Genomic DNA, 17,738 nt, shown 5'->3' on the forward strand with positions numbered 1-17,738 from the left:
TATTAGAAAAACAGAAGGAGACGCTCAGGTAAGGTGCGCTTAAATGCTGAAACAAGATGAACAGAAAGGCAATCAACAGCGCACCTCTGAGGCGACTGTACCATTTATTACATAGTATCGTACTGATATGTAGTTGGGTGTGTTTCTGTTCGGAATAGAGAGCATGACTAGATGCAAACGATATAAAACGAACACACGTTTTAGAGTCACACGTTGGAAAGATGCTGCTAAATCAATTGATGTTTTGAAAAACATTACTTTTCTAAAAAATGTGTATTCTTTTTCTCCTTCAAAGTTTCATTTTCGCCCAGTGTTCAATATTTTGAATTAATAACAAACCCTTTTTCAGACGTGCCAAGTTTACTTCAAAATTACGACCGGAGGATTGCTTCTTGTAAGATGGGAAGAGGCATACAGATCTGCAAATCCTATGATGAAAGTATGTGGCATGGTGTACATTTTGATGAAGCAGGTGACTCACAAGAGACAGATGGCACGGCTTCTCCCACAGCCATTTCTACCTTCAACGAGCTTTTACGTCTAAACTAGTTGGCACACAGTGGGAAGAAAGATCTCGGGGCTTGGCTTTAGAAGCACGACTCTCCCGCCATAAAGTAGCTATTATATTACTAAGAACACGTTTCCCTGCTGAAAGATGTTTGGCCTCTGCATGGGATGCGATCTAAGCTTGAATTGGAGGTGGGCACTGTCAAACGAAATATGGGCCAAGAGAAGCACTTTCCCTTAACCCAAAGTTCGCCATAAAGATATGGGGTAGTAATTGGAGTTTGAGCCCTGGCTCTTCCCTTATAAAGAGTTGAGATTGACATGACATCATTTGCAGTCTTTGTCTTGGGAAGAAAAGACTTCCCTTATTTCCACATAACACAGAAAATCTCCACCTTACTTCTTGGCATCTACCTGTGGCTTTGGCCAATGAAATATGCCACTTTCAGAGACGTTAAACAATCACAGGAGCAGTTCCCACCAAAATCTACACACGAAGGTCACCTTCATGGTGCACATGCGACCATTGCTTACCGAATCCAACAGGAAAGCAGTGGAATGGAATGCAGCAGTCTGCTGGAGTTGGGTCTGCCAGTGTTCATGTTCACTGCCCCCAAATGATCCCAGCCACCTGGTGGATGGCGCCCTAGGGCAGCTAAGAGTGAAACCAGTGGCTGCATGATTGGAACCCGTGCAGCAGATGAGCCTGGGTAGTTCACTCTCTGATGTCCTACCAGGCCTGCTAGCACCAATTTCATCTCATCAAATGACCGTCAAGAGCAAGAGGGGCACCTTATACTAAATTGGCCTGTACATGTCCATGCTTCCTTTTTGAGTAAAACAAGTACTTAGCGGGGTATTTGTTTGAAAGAGGTTTGTTTTTAGTGGACAAAGTCACATTTGGACTAAAAGTAAAAGAGGTTGTTAATTCGGGCAAACAGGCTCTATTGAAGAGTGAATTGCAATCACAAACAATAAGTAATACCTATATTACTTAAATAAATATTAAAAGATCAACAAAAATTCACCAAATTAAACTGAACAAAGTACATTGTGTGCGCAAAATCAAACTTCTCACATTGATCATACACATATTATAAACACTACAGTAACAAATGCTCATAGGCATACTTTAACTTCATGTTGCACAATTGTATAGATTTTGTTATCCCAGGAATTTTCATCCTGGGTAAATACCTATACAGAACCGCATGATTTCAATGCAGGTATCTTCAGCCGATTCACAAAGATTGTAATTGGAAACACGAGTTTCAATCGGGGAAACTCGTTTTAAATCCGTTGACGTTTTTCATACAAGATGTCAGCGATCTTTGTTTTGAACGAGGACCAGAGTTTTTTCCTGAAAACATTATTATACCACATATCCCTGCAATACGAGGTAACTTGAAATTTCAAACTGGTAATCACGAGCTGTATTTTTCCTGTAGGACTGATATCAGACTTGCTTTGGTTATATCCGAAGGCATTCCAACACAATATAGAAAACCTATTAGGATTTCTCACATTACAGAGCAAGTAGTGTTAGGATTTTTGCTCAGGAAAGAAAACACAAGGAACAGATACACAACTCAGCTCCTATTGTTTGAAGCTCTTACTTTTTTTGGCAACTGAAGGTCTCTCTTCAAACAATTTCCTCCTAAATTATCCTGGTCTACTTTACCATCTGCATCTGTGGTTCACTATCGCATGGTGCTGGAGAAACCACCTAAACAAAGCTTCATTTACCTCAGCAGCCTTGTTAGACTCATTGTTTAAATCAGAAATGGCATAGGCAATTGAGAATTTCTTTGAGGCTAATATGGCCCCAGTGCCCACACCCTTGACAGTTTGGGAGATCTTAAAGGAGTATGTTCGAGTATCGCCCTTTCCAAAGAGTTGGGGATCCTTAAATCCCTTCAGATGCAACACCTCTCTCTTGAACCGCAAATGATTATCTCACAGCAACAATATGAATCCTCACCTGATATCACCTTGTGGGCGGGACTTTATGGGCAGCTCGCTCAGTGTAGAGAGACTGCATATCATGTAATCACTTATTTGGGAAAACATGCCAGAGCACGGATATTTGGTGAAGAAGAGATACCTAGTGGAAATGTTCACCTGGCTATGAAGGACACCCACCCAACAACAATCTTTCTGCCTTTGCGTTCCCCTACAGGGACTTCCGTGCTAGGTGTTGAGTCAATCAAGCAGGAGTGCTATGCCTTCTATGGAGACCTTGTTAGAAATGGGGCTTCTGGTTGGCTGAGGTATACACCTAAAATATAGCAACAATAGGGCGGCCCTGTGTCCTTCAGAACCGGGGTATGTATAAAGTAGCCTGCAATGGTTCTGTAGGTGAGAACCCAATTGCTTTGAAAAAATAATATTAAAGAGAACCAGGAAGAGTTGCTTTATACCTATTAAATAAGTATGGCAAGTATAGCCCTTGCCTCCCTACTCGCATACTCCTCTGCTCAACTCCTCTCCTGCTCTGCTGATGTGCCCCTTTCCCATTCCCTCACGCAGCACCTCACTTCCCTAGGTATCTACGCCCCCCATCCTGACCGTGTCATTTCTTCGCGAGCTACCTCCTCTATATCTTCTATACCTTCTCAGGATCCTACGCTGTCCACCACCACTCCTTCTACTTCTCACACTGCCTCTGCCTGCCTCCTTAACACCCGCTCGGCAGGCAAGCACCAACTGCAATTATTTAACCTTCTTACCTCCGATTCCCCTGATATTCTGTTTTTAACAGAAACTTGGTTTTCGGAGGCTTCACTCCCTGACATCCTGGCCATCCTCCCCGATTCCTACTACGTCCTCCGGGCTGATCGCCCTGACGGCAGGATCGGAGGGGGTGTAGCCATGATTGTTCGGGCCAGTCTCCAATTCCAGCTTCTCCCTCAATCTTCCATAGCTGGAGTGGATTTCTTGGTTGCCCGCTCCACTAACCTTCCTGCCCCTCTGACAGTTGTCCTTGTGTACCGCCCCCCCCCCTGAATATGCCTCTGTTTGTGGCCTCCCTGCAGGAACTCCTTGCTACTCTAGTAGTTAACAACTCCTCGGTTCTCCTGCTGGGAGACTTTAATTACTGGCCTGGTGATCCCAGGGAGGATTTGGCGTCCAAGGACTTCACGGCCACTCTCTCATGTCTCAATCTCCTGTCTCACGTCTCTGCTCCCACCCACAACCTTGGTCATACATTGGACCAAGTCTGGTCATCTCAGGACATTGTCTCTCCCCCTAGCATTCTCCCTTGCACCTGGTCCGACCACTCTCTCATTTTCTTCACTATTAATCTCGGTTCCCTTCACAAACCCTCCCGCCCCAAGAACATATTTGCACGCAGCTGGAATCGCGTGGACCTCCCCTCCCTTTCCCTCTCCTTGGCATCCTCCCTTCCTGACCTCAACAGTCTTTCTCTTGATCTTCAGGCCGTTGCAGTCAGCAACTGGTTATCTTCTGGTTGTGATCTAGTTGCCCCTCTTAAAATAGTTAAGTCTATTCGCCCTCACGAGGCCCATAGATGGTTCGATTCTGAACTTAAGGTCCTTAAACTGGAACTTAGACGCTCTGAGCGTCTTTGGCGCCGCAGTTATTGCCCCGATCTTAAGGCCAAATATAAACGTCTTCTTAATGATTACAAGAAAGCTATTCTTGTGTCCAAGACCAAGTACTTCTCTGAGCAGGTAGCATTATCTGCTAATAAATCCAAAGAGATCTTTTCCTTGGTCACTAATCTGGCCACTTCTGATCGTGTTTGTCCCAAGCTTATCCCTTCCCAGGCCCTCTGCTCTTCTTTAAACGACTTCTTTATCGAGAAGATCGCAAAAATCAAGTCCAACATTCCTACCACACCCTTCCCTCTTCCCCATCCTGCCCCTCCTGTGTCTAACTCTTCTTTTGCCTTCTTTCCACCCATTTCCTTGGACTCCTTCTTAGCTTTACTTACCAAAATCAAGTCTGGCTCCCCTGCTGATTGTGCCCCTGCCCGCGTGCTGAGAACCCTCTTCACCTCTTGCCCCACTACTCCTCTTTCCTTTCTTAATGCTTCCCTCTTCACTGGTTTGGTCCCTTCTACATTTAAATCTGCGATTGTTTTTCCCATTCTTAAAAAACCTGGTCTTGACTCTTCCCTCCCTTCTAATTTCAGACCTATTTCTCTTCTTCCTTATCTTGCTAAAATCCTCGAAAGCTATGTTACCTCTTGTCTCTCCTCTTATATTGAGCAGAATCATCTCCTTGCTTCCCATCAAGCAGGCTTCCGCTCGGGCCACTCGACCGAATCAGTGGTGCTTGCGGTTCTCGACGAGTTGAAGGCAAAGGCTGACACCAACTCTCCTCAAGCTTTGGTTCTCCTGGATCTCTCCGCTGCGTTTGACACGGTCGACCATACCATCCTTCTTGACCGTGTCAGCGCAGCGGGCATCCGAGGCTCCGCTCTTTCCTGGATCACGTCCTTTCTTTCAGGACGTTCGCAAGCTGTTCACCTTTCTGGTTTCTCTGCTTCTCCCCTCCCGGTGTCCTGTGGGGTTCCCCAAGGTTCCTCTCTCTCCCCTCTTCTTTTCAATCTTTACATTCGCCCCCTTATTGCTTCTCTTCTCGAACTGGGGGTCTCTGTGTACAACTACGCAGATGACCTCCAGCTCGTCTTTGATCTTTCTTCCTCTTCTCACTCCTTATCCTTTTTTCGTTCCACTTTGGTTTTCATCTCTGGTTGGATGAGCGCCAATCACCTCAAGCTCAATCCAGACAAGACTGAGCTTGTCCTGACGGGTGGCTCATCCAGCCCTTGGTCCTCCGCTTTCTGGCCCCCCATTTTTGGTCCCCCTCCTACCCCTGTCCCTTCCGTCAAAACGCTGGGCATTAAGGTCAGCCATGACCTGTCAATGCACGGCCAGGTCAGTTCTGTAGTGTCCTCCTGCTTTCTCTCCCTTCGTTTGATTCGTAAAATTTCCCGTTTCTTTTCCCTTGATTCCCTTAAAATTATCATTTCGGCCCTCATCACTTCTCGTCTTGATTACGGAAACAGCTTGTTCGTGGGCATTCCTGCCTACGAAACCCGTCGTCTCCAAGCAATCCAAAATCAGGCTGCCCGTCTCATCTTTCATCTTCCCAAAACTCACCATATCACTCCTGTCCTCAAATCTCTCCATTGGCTCCCCGTTCTACAGAGATCCCTGTTTAAACTAGGGTGTCTAGTTTTTCGGGCTGTTGATCGCTCTGCTCCGGCGTTCATTAATTCTTTGATTTCTACTCACACCCCTGCTCGTACCCTTCGCTCATCTTCCTTTGCCCTCCTCACTGTTCCCCGCTTTCGTAAATCCCGCACTGGTGGAACCAGATTCTCCGTCCTCGCCCCCGGTTCTGGAACTCTCTCCCTCTCTCCATGCGTTCCATTCCCATCTTTTCACACTTCCGTAAAGCGCTAAAAACATTCTTGTTTGCCCAGGCCTACCCCCGCTAAACTCCCTCGGCCCTGTCTGTTCCGTTCAGGAGAGCTCCCAGCGCCAGGAAGCCGTTTGGCCACCGTGCGCTCTATAAATACCTTATTTCATTTCATTTCATTTCATTTCATAGCATATACATTGGTTAAATCATGAAATGCATATCAAATCATGTTGGAACACAGGTTGAAGCAAAACATCTACTAGAATATGCTTGCAATAGACTCTCCTTTAATATCAATTTAAGATTAAGTCAATGTTTACAAGTAATCAGAAGGCTGTCAATACAAAAATTACTGACAAAGGTGACATGTGGTATGGTGACATTAAGTGCTTAGTAAGCTTAAATTGATATAAAAGAAGAGTCTTTTGCACCTGCAGTGAAGGGCGGCGATCTTGAGGGGAGTACTCTGTTAACAGTCCCCGGTGTCCGCAAGCCTGGGAGGGCTGGTTGTGATGCAGCATCCTGCCTGGGCCCGGAGGAGCGAGGCTCAGCGTCGTCAGTGAACCCCAGACTCACAAGTGACAGAATCTCAAAGCAATGGCAAGCAAGTGAAATCCTTGATGGCCCTGAAATTTCAAGAAAAGGGGACAAGCCAGCAAGCCCTTGGAGAACACTTAAGTCAGCAAAGCAAAAAGTAGCAGGCAGCAGTTCAGCACAGCAAGGCAGGTAGCAAATAGGCTGCCTCTCCTGCAGCTCAACAAGTAGCAGGTCAACACAGCGGAGCAGTTAGCAAAGTGGCAATCCCTCTTCACAGCACAGCAGTCCTTATGGCAATGTGCAGATGTAGATCCAGCAATATTTATTGAAAGGTCCAAAAAGTGTCTGATTTGAAGGGGTCAGAGCCCCAGTACTTATAACCAAAAGTGCCTTTAATGTATGGAGCCCTCTGAAGTCAACAAGGATCCATTTCAACCCTGTCCTGTCTGCCAGGCTACTGGTGGGGGGTAATCAGCCCTTTGTGTGTGGACAGGACTCAACCTATTGAAGTCTGAGTGCCAGCCCTTCTCAGTCCTCCCTGCCCCGGAATGCCCATCAGAATGCAGATGAATGCAGATGCAGTTGAGTGTCCTATGTTGTGGCTGTCTAGAGGGAATTCACAAATGTAGCTGTCACCCAGCCCAATCCAGACGTGTATTAGAGACAGGGTATCAGGAAAATAGAGCAGTAAGGACAGAGAAATATACACTTTAAAAATGTGACATTTCTAAATTAGTAAGGTTAAATCCAACTTCACCAGTAAGGAGAATTTATCATTAACAATCCCAAGATAAAACATGAAAAGCTACTCCTCTTTGATTAGGAATTACCACTTAAACAGGTAAAAGGGAATTCCAAATGGTAAGCCTACGAGAGGGGTAGACCTAGTGAAAAAAAGAATGTAGCTGTTTATCTCCACTAGGACATGCAAAACATAACAGTACATGTCCTACCTTTTACTTACATAGCACCCTGCCATGGGGCTATTACGGCCTACCTTAGGGGTGACATATATAATAAGAGGGGACTTAGCGGCTTGTCAAGTAGTTATAAAGGTGAAGCCAATGGACCAATAGGACTGCACACAAAGGCACTGCTGTGGCAGGCCTGAGACAATTCTGAAAGGCTACTTTGGTGGGTGGCACAATAAGAGCTGCAGCCCCCTAGCAGCATTTAACTTATAGGCCCTTGGTATATTGGATACCACTTTGCAGGGGACTTACAAGTAGATTAAACATGTCAATCATGTATCTATCAACCAAAACACATGTTTTTGAGTAGAAGCACATGCACTTTAGCACTGATTAGCAGTGATAAAGTGCTCAGAGTACTAGAGACAGCAAAAAGATACAGCAAAACATGGAGGTAAAATTCAAAAAGATTGGGGGAAGACCACCCTAAGGATGCAAGGTCTAACAGACCTCTACACGCCAAAGCTCTTATCTTCTGTTGACCAAGTAGAGACCTTCTGGAAGACTTTTCTTTGGTGTGGATGGAGGGTGGAGTGCAGGAGTTCCTCATGACACCAGTGACAGTACATGAAGTCCTAAAAGTCATAAATAGCTTTTCAGGTTGGCAAAGCACCTGGGTCTGATGATTCAACCATTTAATTCTAAAAAGAGTTTATGTTTTACCGCTCCCCCGGCTCCTTGAGCTTTGCCAGTCATCTCTAGAGCCCGATAGCGTCCCCCACTACAAGAGAATGGACAGAAAAAAAAAACGATTGATTTAAGCCCAGATCTCTGTACTGGGGTGAATGTATGACATTGTTCTGCATTCTGTCCATCAACTGTTGTTTTTGCAATTGTCACCCGAGTGGGATGGGTATGCTCAGACGTGAGTCCCAAGCTCTCCACGCCACTGGAGTCAAGCTATTCTGGCTAATGATGGCTGATAGCCAGGAACCGGTCCTAGGATGCTTGATTCCGGTCCAGGGAAGAAATGGCTTGGCAGTTCGGGCTGGACTGTTCCCATGAGGCACAGGGTCAAGGCTGATTTGCATATGGCCATGTCTGAACTGGGGTGGTGTGGTGAGCAAAAAAACGATGGATTTAGGCCCAGATCTCTGTACTGGGGTGAATGTATGACATTGTTCTGCATTCTGTCCATCAACTGTTGTTTTTGCAATTGTCACCCTGAGTGGGACGGGTATGCTCAGACGTAAGTCCTGTGCTCTCCACGCCACTGGAGTCAAGCTATTCTGGCTGATGACGACAGATTTGCATATGGCGGGGTTCAAACTGGAATGGCATGGCGAGCAAAAAAACAATGGATTTTGGCCCAGATCTCTGCACTGGGGTTAATATATGACATTGTTCTGCATTCTGTCCATCAACTGTTGTTTTTGCATATACCGGATCAGTCCAGGGTTCCCAGTGCCCCATCTCCCGATCTTCTTGAAAGGGCAGACTCAACACTATGCTTGCTGCAAGGCAAACGTGCCCCAGTAATTAAGTGAGTAGGTCCCTTGCACGCAGTGGGCCATGTGGACACTGGCAAAGAGTGCCGGACTCTTGTTGCTTTATTCACCAAGAATGCCTATTTTTGACAGCCCATTTTTACCTCCTCCATTGGACAGATCTATTTGTGACATGCTACATGGACTGGAGACAGCTGTTTAGCGAGGGCCATTTCCTTTCCCTTGATCAATCAATCAAGAGTATTTGTAAAGCGTGCTACTCACCCGCTAGGGTCTCAAGGCGCTGGGGGGGGGTGGCTGCTACTGCTGAAAAGCCAGGACTTGAGTTGCTTCCTGAAGGAGAGATGGTCCTGGGTGAGTCGTAGGTGGGTGGGAAGGGTGTTCCAGGTCTTGGCCGCCAGGTAGGTGAAGGATCTTCCTCCGGTGGTGGTTCTGCGGATCCGTGGGACGGTTGCGAGGGCGAGGCTGGCGGGTTGGCGTGTAGAACGTGAGGCGGTTGTTGAGGTATTCCGGGCCCAAGTCGCGGAGAGCCTTGTGTGTGTGAGTGAGGAGTCTGAACGTGATCCTTTTGCTGACGGGAAGCCAGTGCAGGTCCCTCAGGTGGGTGGAGATGTGGCTGTGTCGGGGAATGTCCAAGACGTGTCGTGCTGAGGCGTTCTGGATGCGCTGGAGTCTTTTCTGTAGTTTGGCGGTGGTCCCAGCGTAGAGGGCGTTCCCATAGTCCAGACGGCTGGTGACGAGGGCCTGGGTGATCGTTTTCATGGTTCCAGTGGGGATCCAGTAGAAGATCTTACGGAGCATGCGGAGTGTGTTGAAGCAGGAGGAGGTAACGCCATTAACTTGCCTTGCCATAGTGAGGGAGGAGTCAAGGATGAAGCCCAGGTTGCGTGCATGGTCCGTGGGCTTGGGTGGAGGGCCCAGAGCAGGGGGCCATCAGGAGTCGTCCCAGGCGGAGATGGATGGGCCGAGGATGAGGACTTCCGTCTTGTCTGAGTTCAGTTTCAGGCAGCTGAACTTCATCTAGTCTGCGATGTCTTTCATTCCATCCTGGAAGCTGGCTCTGGCGGAGGTGAGGGTCGTTGGTGAGGGAGAGGATCAGTTGGGTATCGTCGGCGTAGGAGATTATGTTGAGGTTGTGCTTGAGTGCGATGGCTGCGAGGGGGCTCATGTAGACGTTGAAGAGGGTGGGGCTGAGCAAGGAGCCTTGAGGTACGCCGCAGATGATCTTGGTGGCTTCTGCGAGGAAGGGTAGGAGACGGACTGTTTGGGTTCTGTCGGAGAGGAAGGAGGTGATCCATTCCAGAGCCGTTCCTTGGATCCCGGCGTGGCGGAGGCGGGTTGTCAGGGTGCGGTGGCAGACCATGTCGAACACAGCCAAAAGGTCGAGCAGGATGAGGGCGGCGGTTTCTCCATTGTCCAGTAGGGTCCGGATGTCGTCGATGGCTGCAATGAGGTGCGGTGCTGTGGTTCGCTCGGAATCCGGACTGCGATGGGTCGAGGGAGCCGTTCGTCTCCAGGAAGGCTGTCAGCTGTTTGTTGACGGATTTCTCGATGACTTTTGCAGGGAAGGGGAGGAGCGAGATGGGGTGGAAGTTCTTGAGGTCTGAGGGGTCTGCGGTGGGTTTCTTCAGGAGGGCGCTGATCTCTGCGTGCTTCCAGCTCTCCGGGAAGGAGGCGGATATGAAGGAGTTGTTGATGATGTCCCGAAGTATGGGTGCGATGATGGAGTCGGCTTTGTTGAAGATGTGGTGTGGGCAGGGATCGGCTGGGGAGCCCGAGTGGATGGTGTTCATCATGTGGGTGGTATCTTCCGTGCTGACCTGAGTCCAGGCGCACATGGTGGTGGGGGGGGGGGTGTAGGTTCGGTGGTGGGGTACATGTTCTGAGCGCCGAAGCTGTCGTGTATGTTGACGATCTTACGGTGAAAAAAGGTGGCCAGGGAGTTGCAGAGGTCTTGAGAAGGGGCGATGTAGTTGTCGCTGGCGTTGGGGTTGGCGAGCTCTTTCACGACGTTGAAGAGTTCCTTGCTGTTGTGGGTGTTGTTGTCCAGTCCTTCTCTGAAGGATGACCTTTTGGTGGTGCGGATCAGCTGGTGGTGTTTGCAGGTGGCGTTCTTGAGGGCTCTCATGTTATCCGTTGACTGGCTGTGGTGCCAGGCTTTCTCGAGGTCACTGCAGGATTTCTTTGAGTCTTTGAGATCATTGGTGAACCACGCAGCTTTCTTGATGTTGAGGTTGCTGGGAGGGTTTTTCAGTGGAGCAAGGGTGTCGGCGCAGTTGGTGATCCACTGTGTGAGGTTGCGGGCTCCTTCTTTGGGGTCCGTGTTGTTGGTGGGAGGGTTTAGGCGCAAGGAGGTGGTGAGTTGTTCGGTGGTGATCTTGCTCCAGCATCTTCAGGGGGTTTGTTGAGGGCGGTGGTGGGTCGTTGTTTTCCTGAAGTTGAAGTGTACGCAGCTGTGGTCGGTCCAGTGGAGCTCGGTGGTGTGGCTGAAGGAGATGTGGTTGCTGGAGGAGAAGACAGGGTCGAGCGTGTGGCCGGCGTAATGGGTAGGGGTGTTGACCAGTAGCTTGAATCCGAGGTTGGCAAGGTTGTCTAGTAGGGCGGTGGTGTTGTTGTCCTGGTCGTTCTCCAGGTGGAAGTTGAGGTCTCCTAGAGGATGTAGTCTGGGGAGGCGAGGGCGAGTGGGCTGATGAAGTCTGCGATGGCCTTGCTAAAGTGTGAGCGTGGTCCCGGGGGTCTGTAGATGAGGGTTCCTCTGAGGGTAGTCTTGGGGTCGGTGTGAATCTGGAAGTGCAGGTGCTCTGCGGTGGCGAGGGTGTCGTCGGTGTTGGTCGTGATGCGGATAGTGTGTCTGTGGGCGATGGCGATAGCGATACCTCCTCCGGTCTGGTTGACGCCGTGCCTCCGGATGATCTTGTAGCCGTCCGGGATGGCACTGGCAATGTCGGGGGCTGAGGAGGCGTTTATCCAGGTTTCCGTGAAGAAGGCAACGTCTGGTGCCGTTTTGTCCAGGAGGTCCCATAGTTCGACGGCGTGCCTGTGGATGGAGCGGGTGTTGAGCAGGATGCACTTGAGGTGGTTGTTGTTGGCGGCTGTTTTGGCTGGCGCGGTGCAGGACCGAGTGCAGGTGAAGTAGCAGGCTTGGCAGGTGAAGGCTCCGTGGGTTCGTTTCGGGGTGGCTTGGTAGCAGGCTGGATGTCGGCCGGTGTTGAGTGCGTGGAGGGTGGCGGCGTCGTAGCTCAGTCGGGTTGGCTGGCTCTGGTGGGGTCCAGGGGTTCTGGCGCTGGGCGCGGTCCTGGAGTGGACGGGCGTAGACGGGCTTGCCTTTGGCGCGACTTCGGCGCGCCCGCTGCGCGTACGCGCTGTCACCGCCATTTATGGCGAAATGGGAGGGAGGAGCAGATGGGAGGCGGGAGCGGGGCGGTAATGGGGAGCGGGAGACAAGAGAGGGGTGTGGGGCTGCAGGAGAGCAGCGGCGGGGAGCAGAGGGGGGGAAAGAGCGGGAAAACGAAGCGGGGGAGAGCGAGGGCAAGCCTGGGCAAGCCTGGAGATGGGGGCAAGCCTGGAGAGCAGGGGCCCTAAGGAGAGGCGGAAGCAAAAAGGCCAAGCAGGCAGTGGCAGCAGAATCCGGGCACACGGGGGCCGTTCGGTAGTGGAGTGACCGGGTAAAGGGTCACAGCTCACTGCTGCGCGGTTCCCGCCATTTATGGCCAAGTGGGAGGGAGGAGCAGCTGGGAGGCGGGAGATGGGCGGCGAATGGGGAGCGGGACACAGGAGAGGGGGCCGAGCCGCAGGAGAGCAGCGGCGGGGAGCAGAGGGGGGGAAAGAGCGTGAAAGCGGAGCGGGGGAGAGCGAGGGCAAGCCTGGAGATCGGGGCAAGCCTGGGCAAGCCTGGAGAGCGAGGGCAAGCCTGGAGAGCAGGGGCCCTAAGGAGAGGCGGCAGCAAGAGGACCAAGCAGGCAGCGGCAGCAGAATCCAGGGACACAGGGGCCATGCGGTAGTGGTGTGACCGGGTCAAGGGTCACCTTGAGTAGTTTCGGTCCCTGGGCGAGAGCAATGCTCTCAACATTTTCTCCTATTTTAGGATTTGCCATGTCACTGCAGGCCAGTGGCCCGACTTTCCCTGTGAATCACAAAATTCCTGCTTCTCACACAAATGTACATATCAGACAGTACCAGGGGATGCGTTTCCCGTCTGCCTATGTTGACTGAAAGCCTTCTTCCCCCATCCGATGATGTCCCATTGGGCGAAGTGGAAGGTGAACTTGGATTTCTTATTGTCTGACAAGATTGCTGTGAACGGATTAAACGTGTCTCTGTCAACCACAGACACAGACTCCTTGACTTTAACTTCATTAACTGAGTAGACTACACACCACTGCGTTTGCACCAGATGGACCAGGCCCGGGGTTCTGAATGCACGCAATGCTCTACAGACCCCGCAGCCTCTTTACACTTGGAATAGGGCTGGTCCCTGATCCAATTATTATGGGTTGAAGTAGCAAACGCAATCGGTGAAATAATGCATGCACCAATCCCCTGCTCCCTGCTCTCTGTGCTCCTGGGTTATGTTGTGGATATAAACCTTTTCAAGAGAGGACTAGTAGCTTTACTGTTATTGTTAGCCCAGCGCCGGGTGGCCCAGGCGTGAATGAAAGGTCCTCTTCCCAAGCAATGTGATTGGTTAAAGGACGTTCTGTAATGAACAAGCTGTAACTTATGCCTCTCTGAAACTCCGAGAATGAGGCCTAGAGACATATGGGGGGCATACCTGGAATATATGATTCAACTTGCTGCCTCCACCGACCCCAGATATCGTGTTTTTATTAAAGGGTTGTATGTTCTGTTCCAACCTCAAAGTCAAAATCATATTAAACAGATTTAAAAATAAGCCAACGTTTACTTAAAAGCAGAACCGAAAAACTGTGAGTTAAATATCCTAAAGCCTCTTAATCTAGTACTCTCTGATTCAAATCTAAGACAAGGGCCCTGAGAAAACCATTCAGAGTATTTATAGAGCCCAACTATCTCCCTACGCAGCACCAAGGTGCGATAAACGTTTTCTTTGAGACACATCAAAATGTTTTTTTTATCAAAATGAATAACTAATTTGTTGATTTCAAAATATAGCAAATGCATTTATCTTTTGCTGTAACGCATTCGAAGGGTAATGTATTTCAAAGCAGAAAGATCATCACAAAGAGAAGCTCCCTATGGGATGACTCCAGATCTTAGGAGGTAAAGAGCAAGCAGGCTCAAGAGCTTTCAGGAGGTCAGTTAGCAAGTAAAGTAACACTGGTGTAGACTGTCACAGTGTTTGAAGGTTGTGTTTTGGAAATGTGTTAGCAAATGAGACTTTTTTCGGTAAACTCAATGCGTCTGCCTCAAATCTTAGGTCAAATTCCACGGAAAAACGATTTGCAGTGCACTGAAGTGACTTCAGGGAGTGATGTGGTGTGCAAAGCTTAAAGACATATGTCTATTTTTGGTATAACATCTTTGCAATTAAAAAGCGCCGTGCCCAGCAATATTTACATTATGTTTCTCTCTGTGATTGCCTGGCCAGAAGACGTGAAAGTAAGTAACCTTTCCTGATACCACCTAACTGAAAAGCATAGCTCCAATGCCCTGCATTCGATGCAAGACCTTCAAGTTAAGGGTCACTAAGGTCGGGGACGAGGGGAATCAGTGGATGATTATAAAGGCTGTGTTCTGTATATACCTTTATGCTCAGATCAGGTTTTTCAGCAGATTAAAAAATGCCACTAAGGGATAAAAATAACGCTACATAAAAGAAATGGGTCTATGAACTGTATAGGTTCTGTGTAACAAAAAACACACCTCATTGTTTAGATGTTTGATGAGCAGGTCTACCTCAGGTAGCAGCAACTCATTCAGATCTTCATCTTTGTTATCAACAGCTCGGACGTCACTGTGAGAAGGTGGCCTGATATGCAGTGCTCACTATTCTAGTGAACACTATGTATCAGTCCAACAACCCTTATTGATGATTGGTTGTAAGTCAACCTTATAGACCAGCTATCCTAGTAGCGTGGATACGAGCAGTCTTCGGGCTAAACTCTAGAGGGCGTGTTAAGCCAGCTGTTATACCATCACATATACCCCTTGAACACCAAGTGAAAGGACACCACACAAGTGTTATGAAAATAAACAGTGTATTTATTTAAGTCACAACAGCCCTGTACTCTTTATGAGGACAGGGTACTAAGCACACAACAAAACTCTTACGAAAATACTTCAAGTTGCACAATTTACACAGATGCCCGAGGGGCACGAAAAACCATATATTATGGAAGTGGAATGCGAAATTACTAGCAGGTAAGTACTGTACTAATAAGCTTTGGAATCGCTAGGACTACGTTACTGAACCTTCAGATTACTAGTAGGAGGCCTAGGGGACTCGGGTGTAGAGTGTGCACTCTCACGCGGGATGCGGGACAAAGTCTATGGGAGCTAGTAAAGGCAAAGTTAGTGTTCTCGGGCGAACCCGATAAGGTAGATCGAAAACGACAGTGGATCCTGACCCTTGGATAGTGAGGCTATGCTGGGGCACCGAAATGCCGAGTTTACCTAGCCCAGGGGCTGCAGCTGCATAGGTCTCAAAAGACGTCGGGAATCCTCGTAGACGAACCAGGAGCCTGAAGAAAGAAGTTGCTGGCAGGCGACCAGTGAAGATTGTTCGAGTGATCCAAGCCTGGATCGAAGATGGATGACACCTGAAAGCAGAGGGGACCAAGTTCGTGACTACTAGCCAGTAGTCAGGGGGCACCAGGAGGGCATCGGATGGTAGTCACCTCGACTAGGTGAGTGAGCGATGCTGTGCTCTGCAGATCTCACGGACCAGGAGGCGTTGTCGGCGACCAGGATGGAGGTGCGAGCTGTCCCACGATGGATGAAGCTGTTGACGTCGCTGGACCCAGGATTGGGGCAACAAATCTTGGCAAATTCAAGCCCACGCGGTGGACTCAAAATGGCGTCTGGAGTGGACCAGGAGGGTCCGGGGTGCTCCTCTTTTTGAAGGGAGCAAGGGCCAGTCTGGAGCAACCAGACCAGCAGCAGTGATGTCGTCGGGCGTCGTTAAGAAGGCCACAAGCCAGCGGGCTAGTAGCCAAACAACGCGGTGAGCAGCAAAAAGCAGAAGGGCCCCACACAGATCTTGGAGATGCTGGGAGGCTGGACTTCGGTGCTGGAGCTGCTAGGGGTCGGGGCTTCTCGGACCCCAAAGCACTCACCAGAGGATCCCTCGGCGGTCGTGCTGGATAGAAGTCGTGCAGTTCTGATGATAGCCGGTCCCTCGAGGTCTCGTCGCACCTACGGTTCTCAGCTTAGCTGTAGAGGTAGGTAGAGGTCAGAGGTGCCAGGGAAGCCGGGTCTCGTCATGCTGGTTGGTCGGATTCCTGAGGAAGGACGTGCAGCAAACCGCAGAGTTCTTAGATGGTGCCTGCGGATGCAGGGTGACTACTCCTTAGCCACAAGGGAGAAATCTTGAGAAGAAGTCGAGAGTTCCTTTCGTAGAAAGTAGTTTCTTGATTCAAAGATGATCTGATTTGGAAGGGTCCCCGCTCCTGCCTTTATCCTAAAGAAAGGGGTGGGTACGCGACTAGGTCCTGCCCTAGGGGTGGGACCAGGAAGGGGGGTGGTTACACCCCTCCCCCATGCCGGAATTTCCCCAGGCCAGGGACTGGTGTGCCCCTGGAACTGGTTCTAGCCGGCAGATGCGTAGTGAGCACCGGGGTGCCACTTGCAGTCACCTTCCTGTAAAGCCCTGCCTACCCAGGATACACAAAACCCTGTCTGGGATGGTGCTAGCACCGCCCCTGACAGGAAACCCTTTGTCCAAGCTCTCCTCGCTGGAAGGACTCCCAGCAGCAGGAGGTCAGACTCGTGTCTGTGGTGGCAGCATCCATTTTGTGGAGCTGAGGCTTCAGTTAACTTTAACCAGGGTTCACAGTTACATGCATGTCGTGTCCCTCGAGAAGGGTGGAATGCTAACCCCGTCGCCAGAATTGGCGAGGGGTTAGTATTCCAATTTGTATGACACCTTACTCGACATGTTTTGATAAAGCAATACCAAAGATAGCATTTAACCGCGAGGATTATAATGCACTTAAGAGTATATGGTATGCGTTATCATGGAACAGCTATTAGGACTTGGTTCCGCAAGCTGCAAACAGGCTCAGCTCATGCCAGAGCACCATTTCACACGATTCCAGGCACTCTGCCTTCAGGATTGTCAAGGCCTGCCATAGGAGTGACTGATAGGAATCTGTGTGTCCATTTTTAGGGTTAGATATAAGTATACTATATCTAAAGCAAAGGGTGATTACACCACCTTGCCCCAGCTGTCGTGCAGCCAGTTGTGTCAGATTTAGATGGCCATCCAGGGGTGGCATAATACATGCTTCAGCCCCTGGTAGGCCCTGGGTACACCTATGCCCTGAGTCACAGGGTCTGATAAGGTGGCCCAGTTCCAATTGGAAATGTACCTAAGGTACATGGAATCCATTTTAGAGAGAGAGCAGTAGGCCCGGGGTCCTGATTGGCAGGGCCCCAGGTCAAGTAAGTCGGAAACCCAGCAAAACACCAGGAAAAAAGTTGGGGGCAACCATAGTCAGGTATCCACCTTCCTACACAACCCCCTCCCCCCCCAAACGAAAGGAGATAAGGCTATCCTTGACCAGGGAAGCCTATATTGCCTGAGTGGCCATATGAGGTGGTACATGCACTGGCATGGTTACCCCCTGTATCATGGTCCACTAAGCAACCCCTCACCCTAAGGGTATCTGAGGGTCTCCACCATAGGGAATCACTACCTGTGGTGTGCTTTGGCAAAGTAAAAGGCTGGTGTGGGAATGGA

General features: G+C 49.6%; 1 protein-coding gene across 1 annotated transcript in view; it reads right to left on the minus strand.

Annotated features, from left to right (window-relative positions):
• TMEM232 (transmembrane protein 232) overlaps positions 1-17,738 on the minus strand; it is an 843,610-nt gene that overhangs the window by 249,133 nt on the left and 576,739 nt on the right. The window lies entirely within an intron of this gene.

Source organism: Lissotriton vulgaris, chromosome 3_1, assembly GCF_964263255.1.
Source record: "Lissotriton vulgaris chromosome 3_1, aLisVul1.2, whole genome shotgun sequence".
Lineage (NCBI taxonomy): Eukaryota > Metazoa > Chordata > Amphibia > Caudata > Salamandridae > Lissotriton > Lissotriton vulgaris.